Raw genomic sequence first — 21230 nt, forward strand, 5'->3', positions numbered from 1 at the left:
GTAAACATCACGACCTACGTCAGAAACGCTTGTGACTCGTCTGCGTTCAGAAATGGCTCTGAGCACTATGGGACTTAACATCTGCGCTCATCAGTCCCCTAGAACTTAGAACTACTTGAACCTAACTAACCTAAGAACATCACACACATCCAAGCCGGAGGCAGGATTCGAACCTGCGACCGTAGCTGCAGCACGGTTCCGAACTGAAGCGCCTACAACCGCTCAGCCACAGTCGTCTGCGTGTTTGTGCTTTCAGTGCCTGGTCTATTCTGGTAGAAAATTACTCGACGTAGACTTTAGGTATAGGCTGCTACAGAAAAACCTGAAAATACTGGAAGCAGTGTACTTTCGTGGTTTTGTGTTCCCACATTAAATGGGCGTTACTAAAATACCTAGGTCACTATCACAAGCGGATTTACAGCGAAATCTAAACATTTCCGACGTCGCCATTACATCCCTGGTCCTAATCGCCACTTATATCAATATAAATGAATCTAACTAGAGGCCTCTGCCAACTTGTCGAAATGAAAGTCATAAGAAAGTATTTCCGTGCCTGAAGATAAATGTTATATACCTTCTATCACTTTGTCACGGCAACACATAGGAGACAGTGGTAGCATCGCGTACACTTGATAAAAAATGGCATTGTATTGACGGAACTGTTATTTGTATTAGGTTGAGTCACGTGAAAAGGTTTCCGACGTGCTTATGGAGGCATGACGGAAATTAACAGACTTGAAACTGGAATGATAGTTGGAGCTAGATGCATGAGATATTCCATTGCGGAAATCATTAAGGAACTCAATATTCCTAGATCCACAGTAACAAGAGTGTGCCGAAGAATACCAAATTTCAGGCATTGCCTCTCACAACGGAAAACCCAGAGACCGACGTCTGTCACTGAACGACCAAGAGAAACGGCGTTCGCGTAGAGATGGCAGTTCTAATAGACAAGCAACAATGCGTGAAATAGCCGCAGAAATCAGTTTAGGACGCAAAGCGAACGTATCGGTTACTACAGTGCAGCGAAATTTGGCGGTAAATGACTATGGCAGCAGGCGACTCATGCCAGTGTCTTTGCTAATAACACGACGTTACTTGCAGCACCTCTCCTGAACTCGTGATCTTATCGGTGAGAATCGACTGGAAAACCGTGGCTGGAAAGCTGATCCCAGATTCCCATTGGTAAGAGCTGATGGTAAGGATCGAGTGTGGCGCAGATCCCACGAAACAATAGACCCAGGTTGTGAAGAAGGCACTGTGCACGGTGGTGGTGGTTCCATGATGGTGTGGGCTGTGTTCATGCGGCATGAACTGGATCCTCTTGTCCACCTGAACTGATCATTGACTGTAAATGGTTATGTTCAGCTACTTGGAGACCGTTTGTAGTCCTTCATAGAGTTCACGTTTCCAAACAATGCCGAAATTTTTATGAACTACAATGCTCCAAGCCAGCGGGATACAATTGTTTGCGGTTGGTACGGAAAATATTCTGCACAGTTCTAGCGAATGATTTGCCCACCCAGAGCGTTCGACATGAATTCCACCGAATGTCTATGGGACATAATCGAGAGGTCAGTTCTTGCACAAAATCCAGCACAGGCGACACTTTCCCAGTTATTTACGGCTACAGAGGCAGCGTGGCTCAATATTTCTGCAGGGGACTTCCAATGACTTGTTGAGTCCATGCCACGTCGAGCTGATGCTCCACGCCGGGCAAAAGGAGATCCGATACCATATTGGAAGGTACCCCATCACTTTTGCAGCTTAGTGTATTAGTGCTTCCTAGCGACTTCTCCCAGCTTTATACGGACAGCGTTAAATATTTACTCCCGGACGACTTTACTGCAATAATGGCAATAAATTTTGTACACAAACCCTCCTATACCAGGTGAGTTTGAAAAGTCCGTGCAAAAATAAAAACTACTTACGTGTTTAGGGTAAACAATTTTTATTTTTCGACATAGTCTCCTTTTAGACTTACACACTTCGTCCAACGTTGTTCTAATTTGTTGATCCCTTCCGAATAATAGGAATTGTCCAAGTCTGCAAAATAGCTATTAGTTGCTGCAATCACCTTCTCGTTTGAATAAAATCTTTGTCCCGCCAGCCATTTCTTAAAATTGGGGAACAAATAGTAGTCCGAGGGAGCCACGTATGGAGAATAGGGGGATGTGAAACAATTTGGAATCCTATTTGCATTAATTTTGCGACCACAACTGCTGACGTGTGTGCTGGTGCATTGTCGTGATTGAAAAGGACTTCCTTGCGGTCCAATCGCCAGCATTTTTCTTGCAGCTCGGTTTTCAAATGGTCCAATAACGATTAATAATATGCACCTGTAATACTTTTACCCGTTTCCATATGGTCGATGCGGATTATCCCTTGCGAATCCTAAAAGACAGGCCCCATGGCTTTTTTGGCCGGTTCAAAATGGTTCAAATTGCTCTGAGCACTATGGGACTTATCTAGGGATGGAAGAATAACTAACGAAATTAATAGGAGGTTACAGAAGGGAGGCAATTTCTACCAAACAATAAAACATCTGATTTGGAATAATGAAGTTCCAGAAAGAGCAAAACTCCTGATGTATAAGAATTATTACTTCCCTATTGTCACCTATGGTGGAGAAACATGGACAATGAAAGAAAGGGACTGGAGCAGACTGCAAGCAGGGGAAATGAAATTTCTCAGAGCAGTAAAGGGAAAAACAAGAATGGACAGAGTAAGGAATGTAGAGATTAGAAAGGACCTCAAACAAGAAAGTATGAGAGAAGAAATTGAAAGAAAGAGATTAAGATGGTATGGGCATGTTAAGAGGATGCATGGGCAGAGACTCCCCAAAATTATGGAAGAACTAAAGATGGATGGGAAACGACCTAGAGGGCGCCCAAGAACACGGTGGAAAATGGGAGTGAGAATATCTGTTGAAAGGAGAGGTGTGACCTGGCAGCAAGTGGAGGAAGAAAAGTGGTGGGAGGACCGAGCCAAATGGAGAGGACTCGTCAGCACCCAGACCCGGCAGTAGCTGGAGCGGGATTCGGATATAGATAGATAGACTATGGGACTTACCATCTGAGGTCATCAGTCCCCTAGACTTAGAACTACTTAAACCTAAATAATCTAAAGACATCACACACATCCATGACCGAGGCAGGATTCGAACCTGTTACCGTAGCAGCAGTGCGGTTCCAGACTGAAGCGCCTAGAACCGCTCGGTCACAGTGGCTGGCCCAAAGGACTGGTCATCGCCTTTATTCTCCCTTGGTAATCCATTGTTTAGATTGCTCTTTGGTGTCAGGAGTATAGTAATGTATCCATGTTTCACCCACAGTGACGAAACGACGCTTAAAGTCCTGCAGATTCTTCCTGAATAACTGCAAACCATCCTTGCAACACTTCACACGATTCCGTTTTTGGTCAAGCGTGAACAATCGCGGAACCCATCTTGCGGATACCTTTCTCATGTCCAAATGTTTATGCAAAATATTATGTACCTGCTCATTCGAGATGCCCACAGCACTATAAATCTCACGCACCTTAACTGTTCTGTCATCCATCACCATTTAATGGATTTTATCAACCATTTATGGAGTCGTAACCTCCACAGGGCGTCCAGAACGTTCAGCATCACTTGTGCCCATATGGGCACTCTGAAAATTTTTAAACCACTTATAAACTTCCTGGCAGATTAAAACTGTGTGCCGGACCGAGACTCGAACTCGGGACCTTTGCCTTTCGCGGGCAAGTGCTCTACCAACTGAGCTATCCAAGCACGACTCACGCCCCGTCCTCACAGCTTTACTTCTGCCAGTACCTCGTCTCCTACCTTCCAAACTATACAGAAGCTGTCCCACGAACCTTGCAGAACTAGCACTCCTGAAAGAAAGGATATTGCGGAGACATGGCTTAGCCACAGCCTGGGGGATGTTTCCAGAATGAGATTTTCACTCTGCAGCGGAGTGTGCGCTGATATGAAACTTCCTGGTAGATTAAAACTGTGTGCCGGACCGAGACTTGAAATCGGGACCTTTGCCTTCCGCGTGCAAGTGCTCTACCAACTGAGCTACCCAAGCACGACTCATGCCTCGTCCTCACAGCTTTACTTCTGCCAGTACCTCGTCTCCTACCTTCCAAACTTTACAGAAGCTCTCCCGCGAACCTTGCAGTTTGAATCTGCCAGGAAGTTTCATACCAGCGCACACTCCGCTGCAGAGTGAAAATCTCATTCCACTTATATACTGTTCTAATCGAAGGTGCGGAGTCACCGTCATGTTTATCAAGCTTCTCTTTAGTCTCCTGTGGCGTTTTGCCTTTCATAAAGTAATGTTTAACCACCACACGAAATTCTTTTTCGTCCATTTTTTGACAATCACTCGACTTCCTTGATTCACACAAATGCCAAACACAAAGAAATAGACCAATATGGCTGAAACTTGGTGTGCGTTCTTTTCAGAGATGCTACTAACTAAACATGACCTCGATATGCGCCGGTGGTGCCACCTCTCGGACTTCGCACGGACTTTTCAAACGCCTCTCGTTTAAGTGAAAGTCATACTACTATACCTACAGCAGTAATTTAGAGTGGTCTTCACATTCCGACAAATAAACGCGGGGTTGGGGGGGGTGGGGGCAATTTGAGTAACAATATTTTTAGAACTTAATCAAGCATCGCAGATCTTTTGGAGTTCCGGCAGTTATTTATTGCATTTCTAACCAGATACCGCCTTCTGTGTAGCTGACCAAAGTTCATAGCATCCACCGTTGCCACGAGATGTCACACAGAATGTAAATAAAAAATGGTCTATCTGCTCTCGTCCACAACGCATCAGCGACTGAATACAACAAGAAGTTAGAGCGTTATTGAAGAAACCTAACCCTGATGGTTGCGACGAATTCATCTGTGGCGCAACTTTTCCCTTCTGTCCTGTTGTACCTCGCATTCTGTTCGACCGCTTTAAAGGGTAATTTAATGATGCGCACTTTTTCGTTTCAAATGGCCGCTTGCTCATTAGAAAAAGTTTTGTCGTCTCTTATACTCTCCCGATATTTTAGTACTATCAATTGCGGAATTATTATATATATATATATATATATATATATATATATATATATATATATATATATATATTATAAACTGCCAGATTTGTTTTTCAAGCCTATTTTGTTAATTTAAGTACAATAAATTTAATCGTGGACTAGTGCACACCGTTAAAGCCTCTAGCTGATGCGCCTATTCTCTGCTTTAAAGAGTAGCATTATAATGATCCCAGTAGTTTTAATGATTCAGTACAAATTTTTATTACATGCAAAGAGTTATTCGATGTAACAATATTTTAGTTTTATGTTTTTTGTCATTTTTTTAAATTTTTATGCAGTATGTATTATAAGTACGAACAATAATTTTTTCTGTGTACTTTAGGCATTAAGAGGAGTGCAGGAGCGGTGGAAACTGGTCATTATCTCATAAATGTGCAATGAAGACAAATTTTGTATTCAATATGGAACAGATAATAGTACATATATTACACCCACATCATTACTCTAATTATACATTCTACAGTATACACAAACATTCCTCATCAATCAATCATTCAGTGAAAACCGTACCAAAATCTCCGTAATAGCGCCTAAGATAAACCTTTTCATACAAAAGAAAAACGCGATTGTGAACTTAATTATGACTGGGTGTTGTGTGATGTCCTTAGGTTAGTTAGGTTTAAGTAGTTCTAAGTTCTAGGGGACCGATGACCATAGATGTTAAGTCCCATAGTGCTCAGAGCCATTTGAACCATTTGAACTTAATTAGGTTTTACAATGGTCAGTGTTCCGTAAATCTTGGTCGCATAATTTTGTCGAATTAACTATTTCTCTCAGTGTCACATTACCAGGATACATTCAGTATAGGGTGTACAAAAGTAGCTGTGCTTCCATATAGGACGGGTGACAGTTTCTACCTCTGCATCTATATCCATACTCTGCAGATAACTGTGAATTGCATCACAGGAGGTACATCTCATTGTACAAGCTATTAGGGCCTCTTCCCGTTCCATACACCTATAGAGCACGCAAAGAATGATTGCTTAGATGCTTTTGTATGCACTGTAATTAATGTGATCTGGCCTTCGCAATTCCGACGAGCAATGTAGAGGGTGTTAGGGGGGTAAGTGCCGATGTTTCTAGTGATGACTCACTACGGCGTATTGAACTACATTGCATCACTCTTTATTTCATTTGCAGTCTAATAATTATAGCTGTTGCTAGGAGTATGAGTTTAGGTTGGTTAGTGCATGTGGCACAGGCAAGCCATTAAAGGTTTTTTTCCCTGACAGCAGGTCAGATGTCGGAGTGTGGATGAGTCGAAGCAAAAGGATAGTTCCTACTGACAGTTGTAGTCCATTTCGCGGTGCAGCTACGATGGTGCAGGAAACGTCAGGCAAAATTGTTCAACTGTGTGTGAAATCTTATGGGACTTAACTGCTAAGGTCATCAGTCCCTAAGTGTACGCACTACTTAACCTAAATTATCCTAAGGACAAACACACACACCGATGCCCGAGAGAGGACTCGAACCTTCGCCGGGACCAGCCGCACAGTCGGTGACTGCAGCGCCCAAGACCGCTCGGCTAATCCCGCGCGGCGAAACGTCATCCATCAAATTTAGTGATGTGTTGCGAGAGGACTCTTAGACGCAGAGAAAAGACCATTTATACACTGAAGTTGGGACATGTTAAGGTACAGATACTGATTACAATATCTCTAGCTAAATCACTAACACCTAGGCGATGTCATCGGAGCACTAGAATGGATTACCACGTACGGTGTGGCTTCCGGCAGCTGTCTCAACGTCGCCAAATCGGTTACCACGGCCATAGGAGAGGGGTTGACCCCAGCGTGTGTCCAACCCCTACAGCTTCGTGGTATTATCAAATGTCTCGGAATAGAGTTTCACGACGACATACGGCGCACTGCGGCTCTTCACTACCGCCGCTTATTACACCAAATTCGGGTCCAGATCTTCAAGCTTCGTCTGCGGACCCTCGACATTCTACCAAGTACACACTTTGTCAATGTTTACCTCTCATCGCGCCTTCCACACATAGCGCGTGTTCTTCCAATACCGTTACTGATGGCTCGACGTCTATTAGCGGCATTCGGAGCCTACGTCAGCACAGGCATGCTCTTCAAAGTCAGTTACGAGTCGCTGGCCCTTCCCCAAGAAAGGGGAGGCCTTGGTCTAGTCCACGTCCACGACAGAGCTGTGGCCCTGTATGTCAGCTCACACATCAAGCTGTGGCACCACTAGCCGGAAAGTTTGACAGGTTTGCTGTTAGAGTCCTTAGCTCCGCCCTCCCTTATGCCCCCACTGACGACGCAAGACATACCCCCACCCTTCTACTTCTTCGCGAACTTTTATATTGAACACAGCTATGTCCGTATCGCAGTACCACCGACGAAACAGGCGTCGGCGCAGGATATATACCATGTCCTACAGCAGAGGCGCCCACCAAACATTGTGGCTACCAAAAGCCCTCAGGTTAATTGGAAGATGGTGTGGAAGACGATTCACGCGGTTACACTGGCCACAGACGTCCGATCCACATGGTACATCACAGTCAATGGTAAGCAGATCACCCGATCACGCCTCCACAAGATACACATGGCGGAATCGCCTGAATGTGTAGACTGCGGGATGCCAGACACGGACGAACACCGCCTCACATGTGGCGCGGCAGAAGACGTATGGCGCTTGGTGCGCCAAATTTTGTCATATTTTCTACGAGTGACACCGGAACACATTACACCTCGGTTTCTACTATTTCCGGATCAACAGTATTTCCCGCACACCAAGACCAACGCTGTCACGTGGATCCGTGCGGATGCGGTACACTACTTATTTCACGATACATCTAAAGAGGTATTCGACTTTTGGAACTACCTACAAGAACGTCATTGCAAGATCGTACGGAACCCAAAATACGGACAATATTTTTCTAATTACTTAGGGAGTGCCCTACGCGACCTCCACGCAGCTGGATCATCAACAGGTAGGAGAAGACACCCATTGAGTGAGCTGACAAGACTAAGTTCAATTCTCGGTGGAAAACATACGACATACGTGAAGACGTACCTGGATGGTGAAGCGTAAGGAGAGTAGCGACACACCCTTCTGCAGCATGTACGCAGCCCTTTTTTTTTTTTTTCGTTTTCCCCATATACATTACCTCGCTGTAGAAACGTGCCGAGATATTGTTTTCTTTACTCAGAGCACGATGCGGTGCTAGATACATTTATTTTTGTTGTGGTACAAAGTAAAACCAAATTAAGAATATATTAAAAACAGTAAATAAAAATAAATAAATAAATAAAAATTCCCACAAAAGATTTCCCCTTACCATCCCTGATTCCTTGACTGGCGATGGGGACACTGTGACCAGGCCTCGGGTTGCGACCCCTGATCGCTCTGCCCTCCCCACCCTCCCACTAAATTAAAAAAAATAAAAATAAATAAAAATAAACACCCTGTATGTAGGTGATTGTAGAATATTCGTAGAAACATCACTGAAGTTAGTTCTTTAGGGTTTGCCATTTTAAAAACAGATAATAGGGAAATAAAGCTTACGATCTCCAGGCTAGTACTCTTCCTCACGCTTTACTTACGCCCTTACGCCTTACACCGATGCAAACCATTTTCATATTTTTACGTATTAAAAAAATGGAAAAATATTGGTGGTTTCGTTGCAGAACACTAAAGAACTCGTTGGTAGCATCTGACCTTACCAAGCATATGGAGCAGCTTATTCGAAAGAACCTGCATACATCTAACTGTCTTGACTACTAGCAACGTTTTACCTGAAGAGCGTCGTCTTCTATGTCATACAGCTTTTATAAATCGACTGCGATTTAGCAAGTTAGGTTAGTCCTCAGTAATAACGCATGTATATGTGAGTATGAGAGCGGGGGACAATATCCAGCTTTATGGAGCTCTACCTCTTAGTGACTCCTAAAATAAACATTGCTCATTTATTTCTTAGAATGTCTTGTTATTTTGAGGTTTTCGAGCTGTGTAACAGTTGATTGAATCTTTATGCAGGTCCATCTTTGGATATTTTTTAAGGAGTGTGTCACGTATGTTTCTCTTTTTTCTACTTAGTAAGAAAAGTAAATTAAATGGAACGTAGCACTTTTCGTTATGTTGCTTATGAAATTTTCGGTGTCCTAAGTTAATTATAAGCTTTTAAGCTTTGTTGGTTTTCAATTAGCACTGTATGTGAGTTAACGCTCTGATTGCTCTATTCATACTTGTTTTGTGGAGCCGAAACGTACACAACTGCCCTCGGCTTCCTGTAACTCTCGTATTTCCTTCGTAAATCACGTTGTTAGTAGTTCATCTAAAAGGTTCAAATACACGCACCCTCTGAGTTTGGCTGCGAGGCTACTGCCTCATCAGCGTTCTATTGAGAGCCAAACAGCGAAACAGTTCGCCAGGAACTCTGGGCGACGCTGTACACGATCGGGATGCATTCAGACGCAGCTCGCGGAGCAGCTACCCTCATCTGCTGCGAAACAAATGCAAAATTAACGTCGCACCTCTATCATTCATCACTTCTTACTTATCATATAGTGACGTTACAAAACTGAAAAATGTCTGTCGGGAGAATATAAAAGTGAACTAGTGACTGTCTTTCCAATCCGAAATTTATTTTTGTATGTAAATTCGAACAAATTTATTATTTTAATCATTGAATCACAGATGTATCTTTTTCACTAATAGTCGAAAGAAACAGCAAAGACAGAACTCTTTATTGTAATGTACAAATTATATGACTGTCCACTTTGTATGCAGCTTCACTGTAAACCTGAGGAAAGTGAACAAGACTTCCTGTAGACCCTATCTTCAGAGATCGATCTGGTGAGATATCAGATGCCTTTTCTTAATCGTACGTACTCTATCACGTGGATGTCTTATTTAAGTTATTCATATCTCATTCTCGAATTCTGAGGTACAGAATATCCATTAATCGTATCCCGCATATGTAACCTAAACCAAATGGTGTAATTTGTAGCCGGCCGGTGTGGCCGAGCGGTTCTAGGCGCTTCAGTCTGGAACTGCGCGGCCGCTACGGTCGCAGGTTCGAATGCTGCCTTGGGCATGGATGTGTGTGATGTCGTTAGGTTAGTTAGGTTTAAGTAGTTCTAAGTTCTAGGGGACCGAACACCTCAGCAGTTAAGTGCCATAGTGCTCAGGGCCATTTGAACTATTTGTAAATATGTCATAAACATCGTAGGTATCCGCTCTGCAGAATTACCGCGATTACGGTTAGCTCACACCAATAAGCGAGTGTAGCTACAGTGACCAACATGTAATTTGTAATTGCGAACAAATTTGTTGCGTGTGACGCCTTTGAGAGAATATGCAGTTTTTCTCCTGTGAATCCTATTTGATTTGAATCCGTACTTGCATTTCGATTGATCAGAAATTTAATATACACATAATAAAATGAGCTGGATGGACATTTACCCAGTATACGATTAACAAGGTCATTTTCTTTTCTCGATTTAGACACCGACACTGGTATTAAGCGAATTCTTAGCATTTATAATTAACCCCATTATTCATTCTTTTTGAAATTCAACACAGAATACAATACGTTATTAGTCTTCCTTGAAGACCTACAACGGCCAGGTGCTTTTTAAACAGGATAGAGAAAATCACCCTGAGATCTGAGAATGGTAGGAAACATGGCATGATTTTTCAGATAAACATACTTGTAAAACAAGCTGTTCTGGAAATACAGCCATAGAACGTTAGCTTATCAGCGACGAGTGCGCGGAAATTTGTCTGGAAACCGAAAATGTTTGGATGATCCTAGCAGTGCGGTTTATTCTGACTAAACTGGTGCTGTGTTCTGCTGTCGTTGTGGTCTACTTCAGCCCATACCTTAGAATTGACGTATTTAAAATTTAATTTCTTTTTAGGTTTCCGTATCTCAATCTGCAAAAAGGGAACTTTGTTGTCCGTCAGTCGATCTGTCTGTCTGTCCGACTGTTAAGAACCCCTTTCCTCATCGATGGGTAGAGGTATCAGGTTGAAATTTATGTCACATCCTAAGGTCTATTATCCCTTGGTTCTGTAAGAAATTTAAACTTATTCATCAAAGTAATCCAAAGATACGGCCATTTATGTCACATACTTCGGCAAACTCACTCAGCAAAACTTGGGATACTTCTCGTCAACATAGAATCATGAAAGTATTGTTTCACAGTAAAAGTAAGGGGAATACCCGTAAATTGTTAATTTTTAATATCAAATAAAAAAATTCTCACTTGCATCCTATTGTCTGTCTTCTCAGCTACGGGCAGATGTACGAATTTGAAATTTATCTCATATACTAGAGTCTACGGGCGCTGGGTGGTGTAAAATATTTAAGCTTTTAACTCAATGCAGTCAATAGATTGTAACTGAATAAAACTTCACAAGCCAAGGTCACTAAAAAAAACATTTTATTGGATGACCAGTTTCGACACAGCTATGCTGTCACCATCGGATCTTGAGACAGCATAGCTCTATCGAAAACGGTCATCCAATAAAATGTGTTTTAGCGGCCTTGGCTTGTGAAGTTTTATTCAGTTACCATGAATGCAGATCGCCCCCAGACTGACCATGCCAGGAACATATAAGGGTATTTATGTGACATATTTTGATACTCGCAAACACATTCATCAAAACCTGCAAATTACTTCCGGTCATGAAATATGGCAAGAATTACAGTTTTCTGCCCAACTAAGGGAAGAAATCCAAAAATTGTTAATTTTTAGTTACATCACACGAAAAAAGAATTTTTTGTCATGTTACCCTCTTGTCTGTCCGTGTGTTAAGACCCATTATTCTCAGGAATGAATAGACACAAGTACTATGGTCTAAGGTCCAAGGCGTTGTAAAAAGTCAAGCTTCTATGTCAATGCAGTCAAAAGATGTTGCCGTTTATGTCACATAGTTTGACATCCCGCCAGTATCGAAACTGACAAGAGGCAAAACCTGTCGAAATTCTTGATTTCCAGGATGGACGATCTACCTGTAAACGTAATTACATTTGCATGGATCCCGCGGTTGCGAGAACCCTACTCGTACATATCGGGATATTTTTCGCTTCCAAACTGACTTTTGGCCATGACTGTCACGCTGGTAGAGCACGAGACTCCGGCCATAAGGCCCTGGGTTCAGTCCAGTCCCGAACAGGGACGAGGATTTTCCCTTGTGTCGGTCTCCCCGAGTATGCTCAGCCCGCTGTCAAAATCAGTACCGGGGATTTTACCTGGAGCTAATAGGCGACCGGGCTGAGGGGTCCCGCACACCTCACCCTCCTAGCGCTGCGGTAAATAAAAAGCTGCTGGCTACTTGCAGTCATACATGTAGTCCGGTCAGCGGCTTGGACATAGACTTTACAATTTATGCCATGGCCTTATTACCCACTTACTGATCCACTGTAATTGTTAGCATGAGAGTTCATTCATGGTTTCTGTACGTTATCAAAAACAGTAACATGTTGCCTGTACATGTCAGTATTACTAACATTGCGTATTACTGCACCGCACGTCTACTATTTTATTACAGAGCTGTTCGCGCAATGCAGTTTAGTGTCTTAACAAATTAATGGCAGTGCATCACTTTGAAGGTTGTTGATTTAATAGTTAAGCTTTAACCAGTGCAGTACCTTTAGAGTAGTTGATATAATAGTCAAGTCTTAGCCACTAAATATCGCAAAGGTTTCACATCCAACAACCAGCCACATACAGGACTGTACCGTTTGCTTAGTTATTAATGTTCAGTTTGAACAATTATCTTCAGATAATTTAATTAGTAGCTGCGATCTTTAGCAGAACAGGAATTAACCGGGCAAGTCAGTTTAAATGTATACGCTTCCATGCGCTTTTCGTTGAATGGCTGTCGTTAAATGCCATTAGTCTTGCAACAGTGAATTTTCGGCCTATAACTGTCACGGAACTCTGCTCGTTTCTCTTACCTTGACCTGACTTCATCAGGTTCTTTTACTGTATTTATTTATGAATTTATGCTTGACTAGTTTACGGCCTTCATATCGTCTCTTACAAGTAACAATGTTTCCTTAGTGAATTATAATATGTTTTGTACGGTACATGAACGTCATTTAATAATAATAATCTCTATTTATATACACAAGTCTGTCTAAAGCTCCCTAAATCAGAGTTGAACAGCAAACAGGTCATTTGACTGCTGAATATTAAGCAGGATTTAGGAAAGGTAGGTTGCGTGGTGAGCGGAATTGATGTCTAAAGACAATATTAAGGATGCGTCGAAGTACCAGCAAGTGTGTCACCTTGGTGCAATTTAAGAATATGGAAGAGTGCTGGCAAGCAAACCGTTTTGGAAACTTTTGAAGAGTTCAGGGTAGATAGGAAGACTAGAGAACGTGTCTTCCGACCTTTCCCAGACACAACGCCTCTAGTGAAGTTTCTTGGTGAAATATGAGATCCTTTTGTGAACTTCGACAAGGAAATGGCCTCTTCCCGCTTCTGTTTAATATTTCGTTAGGCAAAGTCATCAGAGAATGACTGAAAGAAATTGTGGAAAGAAACATTGGCACTTCGGAATAGAAAATCAAAATGCGTAGCTTCTTCTCCTGGTCGAATACATGCCTCCAAACATCAAATGATAAGTCTCATTTGATGAAAGTTTTACATAAAAATTTCGGAAGATCCTTTGTAAAGAGATGGGAAATTTTCCTATGTGTCTTCTTGTAAATCTATCGGAGAAATCATAATATCATCTGGACCAGACAGTAAAGCCTATTTAGGAAGAGCCATCACACTGTAGAAAGCGTACAGTAAACATGGTATCACTACAGTAAAGAGTGATGTCCCGTAATGGATAGCTTCGACATTAAGGACACTTGTTTTTCTCGAAATACTACAAGCCTCAGAAACTACATCTCTAGGAGGCCATTCAGAAACTGGTGAAACTGGTAAGAAGGAGTTACAAAGTAATAGAAAAACTTGTGGTACCACTAATATAAATGGGATAGGGATTCATTCAGAAACCGCAGACCTACACAGAGCAATACACAAGTTCTCTGACGCCATACGTAGAACGTTCTTGAAGTTCTATGGTCATATGGTCACATCTGCAAAATAGATAACACTAGATTAAGGAGAGAAGCTACTTAATAAATTCAAAAAAAGGTAAAAATCACTTGGTTGGGCTAAGTTAAGCAAGACAAGAAAGCCACAGAAGACACCACCGGAGAACGCATATAACTTCGTTGAACGCAACATACTCACGAACCAGAACAAAAAAAAAAAAAAAAACCGGACGGAGGAACGCAATGAAGATTAAAGTGAATTCATACAGAGATTTTGGAAAGATGAACAAAAGAACCTGTCAGCCCACGGTAACAAGATCAAAGGATCTCTGTAATTGGTCATAACAAGAAAGGAAAGAAGAAGATGACGAATCTCAATTAGAGATCAGAAATGATATCTGTGTAATAACTCTAAACTCGCCATCGTGTTCTGTGACGTCATCTCCGAACTCCCCTTTTCTGTGTGCAAATGGACACGATTCGTGAGTATTCTCCTCCCACGTGTCACCTGAGTCTGCTGTCGGGTAGGAGCGGACTCGCGAATACACAAGTTCGCATGTTTAAGCATTCCCACTGCATACGCCACCGTTTTGAAAGAAGTTTGCGCCATTAAACTGTAAATCACTATATAATTGTTTCACGCGCCTTTATATCTATTCTAAAGTGCTAGTTCAAACGTCACAAAATGTGTGACCTACCTCAATGACAGAATCAAGTTGTCTGCCAGTATAAGGACTGATCGGTTAGCAGTTAACATTGTTCTGTTTATACATACATTTATATAGATAAAACTTTGTCGAAGTCTGCTAAGCAACCTCTGTCTCCACCGACGTGAAAGGCAATGGAAAGTTGGGAACCAAAGGTGTCGCCTCTGTAGGCCTGAACGAAGCCATGGGTACACACGTAAATCGCATCCCAGCATAACGCCTTCTTCGCGCGCAACCCGAATAGCACTGCTGTACTGCATGAAGCCTTAGCCCCGTGCGATGCAGCAGAAAGATTAACACACGAGACGTAAGGAAACAACAGAAATGGAGGGGAATAAGGAAAGTATATACACTTTACAATGTGAGAGCTGCTGGTTCGATGTTGAACAGAAAGAAAACTACTGGGATATATGCTGAGAGGGAAGCTACACTTATGATGTCATGTGAGGCTTTAGTCTTCTCTTGAAAACAGCCACAGTTTACAGGATAAGTTTTTCCACTTTCATATGGGGGCAGAGGGGGTTGGGTTGTCTGGGGAAAGAGACCAAACAGCCAAGTCATCGGCCTCATCGGATTAGGGAAGGACGGGGAAGGAAGTCGGCCATGCCCTTTCAAAGGAACCACCCCGGCATTTGCCAGGAGCGATTTAGGGAAATCACGGAAAACCCACATCAGGATCGCCGGACGCGGGATTGAACTGTCGTCCTCCCGAATGCGAGTCCAGTTGCTAACCACTGCGCCACCTCGCTCAATCACTTTCATATGTGTAAAATGGAAAAGAAGATTAATGTAATGCTAAGCAACAGCCAAGAAGCTGGATGTAAATGATCTGGTCTCCATCCTTTATGCAAACACATGTTTCGAGTTTTCAGCCACAATGAGTTGACTTAGCAGTGCTATACCTTCTTCATTACGTGGACTTCGTTTTAAAAGCTGCCATTTAATTAACTCACTGTTTGCTTATTATTCACTGGATACGATTAAAGCATTGAAAAGCAGTGTTCAGTATGTCTTAAACAAGAATGTTCCGAGGAGGACCTCAAGGGATAGGAAAGAGGCGCCGTGGTTTAATAGCCTTACTAATACATCCTATACATCCGTGATAATGCATCCCATACACAAGAAATTCGATAAGACGGAACCTGGGAACTACAGGGGAATTTCCTTAATGCCTGTGAACTACAAGGTATCCTCAAGAGCACTGCTAAATGGAGTGGAAGAACAACTAAATCAACAAATTGATGAGTACGAAAGAGGCTTCAGGAAGGAGAGATACTGCGTAGAGCAGATCCTGACTCTAAAACTGATAATCGCTTATCAAAAACAGAGGAGCAAAAAATTCGTGCTTACATTCATACACTTCAAAAAAGCCTATGATTCTGTAGACAGACATACACTGTTTCAAATTTTTGGGGAAATAAGCTTGGATAGAAAATCCAGTGAACAGATTAAATAGACCCTAGGCAACACAACATCCAAGGTCAAGTTCAGAGGAAAGCTATCGGAGGCCTTTAAGATTAAAATCGAGGTGAGACAGGGAGACGGACTCTCCCCTTTGCTCTTTAATTGTGTCCTCGATAAGGTGATCAGAGAGTGGCGACAAGGAATGAAAGGAGTGGGCGGAATACGACTTGGGTGTAAGAATAAAGGAGTAGGATAGATTGGCTAGCATTAGAAGATGGTATTGTGATCTTGTCCGAATTACTAGAAGAGGCAATTAACCAAACCACAGAACTGCAGAGACAGGCAGCTAAAGCTGGCCTACAGATCTCTATCGAGAAGACACAAAATATGGCAAACATCATGAGAGCTCCTAGATGGATGACAAGAGAAGGAGGGAAAATTCAGAAGGTGGAGGGATTCGAATACCTTGTATAATGGATAGAAAGTGGACTGGCAGAAAAAGAAGCAATGGGAGCACGAAAAAAAAAAAAATGAACTTCGCTTATACACTAACTATCAACAACCGCAATAAGAAGAATATTTCGATAAATGCAAAATTGAAACATTACAAAAGCGTGAGCCGCCCCGAAGCTCTGTTTGCAGCAGATAATCTCAACTTAGCAAGAACCGGGGTGATCAAGAGGCTAGAACTGATGGAACGAAAGATTCTCAGGAGAATATTAGGACCTCGAAGAACAGAAGATGGTCGATTTAGAAACCGAGCCTACCAGCAACTGCTTAACATGATAGAAAAAATTTCTGACGTCATCAGGAAAAGAAGGAGCACGTTCTTCGGACACATCCTCAGAATGAACAAAGGGAGGTTAACACGGCGAATCACACAATTTCTGAAAGACAAGAAAACCAAAGTACAATGGACCGAAGAGATACAAAGAGATCAGGAAGAAACGAGAATACAGGAACGAGAGATATACAACAGGGTCCTTTTTAAATCAAACAATCGTGCCTTCAAAGCTTTCGAAGACAGAACGAGACCCAGAACAAAGTCATTTGGACAGAAGAAAGAAGAAGGTTGCAAAGTATGAGAATGAAAAAATACTGGGAGAGAAGAAAGACCAGAAGAAATGAAGCTGAAGCGAATTAACTTGGTCCTAAGATGGCCAAAACGTAAGAAGAAGAAGAAGCTGTCCTAGCCAGGTAGGATTAATTGAAGAGATAGGAAAGATCCAAGGAAGTGCAGCGTGTTTTGTCAAGTGATCGTCTAATCGGCTAGAGGGCGCTACGGAAATGTGCAAATAACTCCAGTAGCAGATGTTACAAGAGATCACGGAGAAGTTTACTGTTTAAATTTCGAGATAGCAATTTCCTGGAAGAGTCGCACAACGTATTACCCTACTGGCCATTAAAACTGCTACACCAAGAAGAAATGCAGATGATAAACGGGTAGTCGTTGGGCAAATATATTATACTAGAACTGACATGTGATTACATTTTCACGCAATTTCGGTGCATAGACCCTGAGAAATCAGTACACATAACAACCAGCTCTCACCGTAATAACGGCCTTGATACGCCTGGGCACTTTGTCAAACAGAGCTTGGATGGCTTGTGCAGGTACAGCTGCCCCTACAGCTTCAACACGATACCACAGATCATCAAGAGTAGTGACTGGCGTATTGTGAAGAGCCAGTTGCTTGGCCAACATTGAACAGACGTTTTCAGTTGGTGAGAGATCTGGTGAATGTGCTGGCCAGGTCAGCAGTCGAACATTTTCTGTATCCAGAAAGGCCCGTACAGAACCTGCAACATGCGGTCGTGCATTATCCTGCTGAAATGTAGGGTTTCGCAAGGATAGAATGAAGGATATAGCCACGGGTCGTAACACATCTGAAATGTAACGTCCACTGTTCAAAGTGCCGTCAATGCGAACAAGAGGAGACCGAGACGTGTAACCAATGGCACCCCATACCATCACGCCGGGTGATACGCCAGTATGGCGAGGACGAATGCACGCTTGCAATGTGCGTTCACCGCGATGCCACCAAACACGGATGCGACGATCATGCTGCTGTAAACAGAACCTCGATTCATCGGAAAAAATGACGTTTTACCATTCGTGCACCCAGGTTCGTCGTTAAGTACACCATCGCAGGCGCTCCTGTCTGTGATGCAGCGTCAAGGGTAACCGCAGCCATGGTCTCCGAGCTGATAGTCCATGCTGCTGCAAGCGTCGTCGAACTGTTCATGCAGATGGATGTTGTCTTGCAAACGTCCCCATCTGTTGACTCAAAGATCGAGACGTGGCAGCAGGATCAGTTATAGCCATGCGGATAAGATGCCTGTCATCTCGACTGCTAGTGATACGAGGCCGTTGGGATCCATCACGGCGATCCGTATTACCCTCCTAAGCCCACCGATTCCATATTCTGCTAACAGTCATTGGATCTCGACAAACGCGAGCAGCAATGTCGCGATATGATAAACCGCAATCGCGATAGGCTACAATCCGACGTTTATCAAAGTTGGAAACGTGATGGTACGTATTTCTCCTCCTTACACGAGGCATCACAACATCGTTTCATCAGGCAACGCCGGTCAAATTGCTCTGAGCACTATGGGACTTAACTTCTGAGGTCATCAGTCCCCTAGAACTTAGAACTACTTAAACCTGACTAACCTAAGGACATCACACACATCCATGCCCGAGGCAGGTTTCGAACCTGCGACCGTGGCGGTCTCGCGGTTCCAGACTGTAGCGCCTAGAACCGCTCGGCTACACCGGCCCGCGCAACGCCGGTCAACTGCTGTTTGTGTATGAGAAATCAGTTGGATACTTTCCTCATGTCAGCACGTTGTAGGTGTCGCCACCGGCGCCAGCCTTGTGTGAATGCTCTGAAAAGCTAATCATTTGCATATCACAGCATCTTCTTCCTGTCGGTTAAATTTCACGTCCGTAGCACGTCATCTTCGTTTTGTAGCATTGTTAATGGTCAATAGTGTACTTCCTCCCGTATGTCACGAAATGCCAACGACAAGAAAATTCGAGGCATCGCAGCTAGTTCAGGGGCTTACCAACAATCAATCTTCCCACGCTCCATTCGCGAGTGGAACAAGGAAAGGGGGGATTAGTTAATGGTATCAGAAGTATCCTCTGCAACACTCCTTTATGTGGCTTGCGGAGTATTATGTAGATGTAGATGTAGAGCGGTGGAGGGGGGACCTATGACTCACACAGACGCACCACCAGAAGCTACGCTGCTCGTGCCTTCACGTGCGCTGCTTCCACGGCAATCTCCGGCGGGCAGCGGCCAGTCTTTGCAAAGCGCTCCACACGGACCACTTTCGCCACAAAGTTCCCTCTGTCTGCACGCAGCACGCTCAGCGTGCGAGCGCTGGTGGGATGCTCCCAACTGTGTCGTCGGCCGCCGGCGGGAACTTGGCTCGTTACTCGCTTGTTTGCCGTCTGGCGCGCGGTGCGACTGTGCCGTACAAACACGGCCGGTCGCCGGCGGCCGCCGAATTAGTTCCAGGGCGCGCTCACAGGGCCGGCCGCCCACTGTCTCAGGGCGCTGCGCACCCGCCGCGACTCCTGCCCGGGCGTGCTGTGGGCTGACCTGCCGCCGACGGCTCCAGCCACTCACCTGCCGAACACGGCACACTCCGACGACAGCTCTGTTAGGGCAGAATTGCGCCTTGGCGTACCGGCAACTCCACTGTGTCCAGAGAACATCTTTCTGCGGCTCGGTCATGTCTTGTGTGGCTCGTCATCCTGTAACTTCCGAGGAGATTCTCTCATAATACCACACCTTTCCCAGTTCTTCTTGCGTCTCTACATGGAGCATATAGGTGAACGAAACAAAGAACAATTAAAATTCATGCTGAACGACTAAAAAATTTAATAATGATTTAAACATTATTTCCAGGCGGCTGTCAGGACATATATTTCACGACACGCATAACAAAAATTTTTACTTTTGTACAATTTTATTCACCAATCAGTTTCAGTCCAAGACTGCTCACGGTACTCTATGGTTGGTTGGTTGGTTTAAGGGAGGGGGTAAGGGACCAGACTGCTAGGTCATCGGTCCCTTGTTCCGAATAAAACAATGCCACAAGTGTGAGAATAAAACATGCGAGACTGACAACACAAAACGGAGAGAAAGGAAAAACCACAAGAACAATTAAAGCAACAAAAGGGGAGAAGAAAACCACAGAAATGCAAGAAACCGGTAGAAGAGATTAAAACGACGAAACAGATTACCACGACTGACTGACCATGAGAATAAAAGGGAGAAGCCAGCCACTCTGCAACACATTAAAACCTCCACCCTAAAAGCACTAGAGTGGAGGACCCAGAGGGACAAAGGACATGTGCTAAAATTTAGATCAAATGATAAAACCCACCCTTACGATTATCACGTAAAACTAAATCAGCTGACGAGGCGTTGTTAGATAAAATTAGCGGCAACGAATCCGGTAACTGAAGATTTCGTCGCAGAGCAGTCAAAGTGGGACAGTGCACCAGAATGTGGGCCACTGTCAACCGGGCGCCGCACCGACACTGAGGCGGGTCTTCACGGTGCAGGAGGTAGCCGTGGGTCGCCCAAGCGTGGCCAATGCGGAGCCGGCAGAGAACCACAGAGTCCCTGCGAGAGGCCCGCATGGAGGACTGCCACACATTCGTGGTCTCCTTAATGGCACGCAGTTTGTAGTTTGAACTGAGACTACGCCTTCCCGTCTCCCAAAGCCGAAAAACCTAGCGGCGTAAACACGAACGCAGGTCAGTTATTGGAATGCCGATCTCCACAAGCGGTTTCCGTGTAGCCTGTTTGACCAGCCTGTCAGCAAGTTCGTTGCCTGGGATTCCGACGTGTCCCGGGGTCCGCACAAACACCAATCAACGACCGGACCATTCCAGGGCATAGATGGACTCATGGATGGTCGCTACCAAAGGATGACGAGGTTAGTACTGGACGATAGCTTGTAGGCTGCTCGAGGGA

At 43.8% G+C, this 21230-nt stretch overlaps 1 non-coding gene across 1 annotated transcript; it reads right to left on the reverse strand.

Moving 5' to 3' along the window:
• Nucleotides 1-3701: 3701 nt before the first annotated feature.
• Nucleotides 3702-3776, reverse strand: Trnas-cga (transfer RNA serine (anticodon CGA)). The gene has a single exon. It is a non-coding gene; the product is annotated as a tRNA-Ser (tRNA).
• Nucleotides 3777-21230: the final 17454 nt, after the last annotated feature.

Source organism: Schistocerca cancellata, chromosome 3, assembly GCF_023864275.1.
Source record: "Schistocerca cancellata isolate TAMUIC-IGC-003103 chromosome 3, iqSchCanc2.1, whole genome shotgun sequence".
Taxonomy (NCBI): domain Eukaryota; kingdom Metazoa; phylum Arthropoda; class Insecta; order Orthoptera; family Acrididae; genus Schistocerca; species Schistocerca cancellata.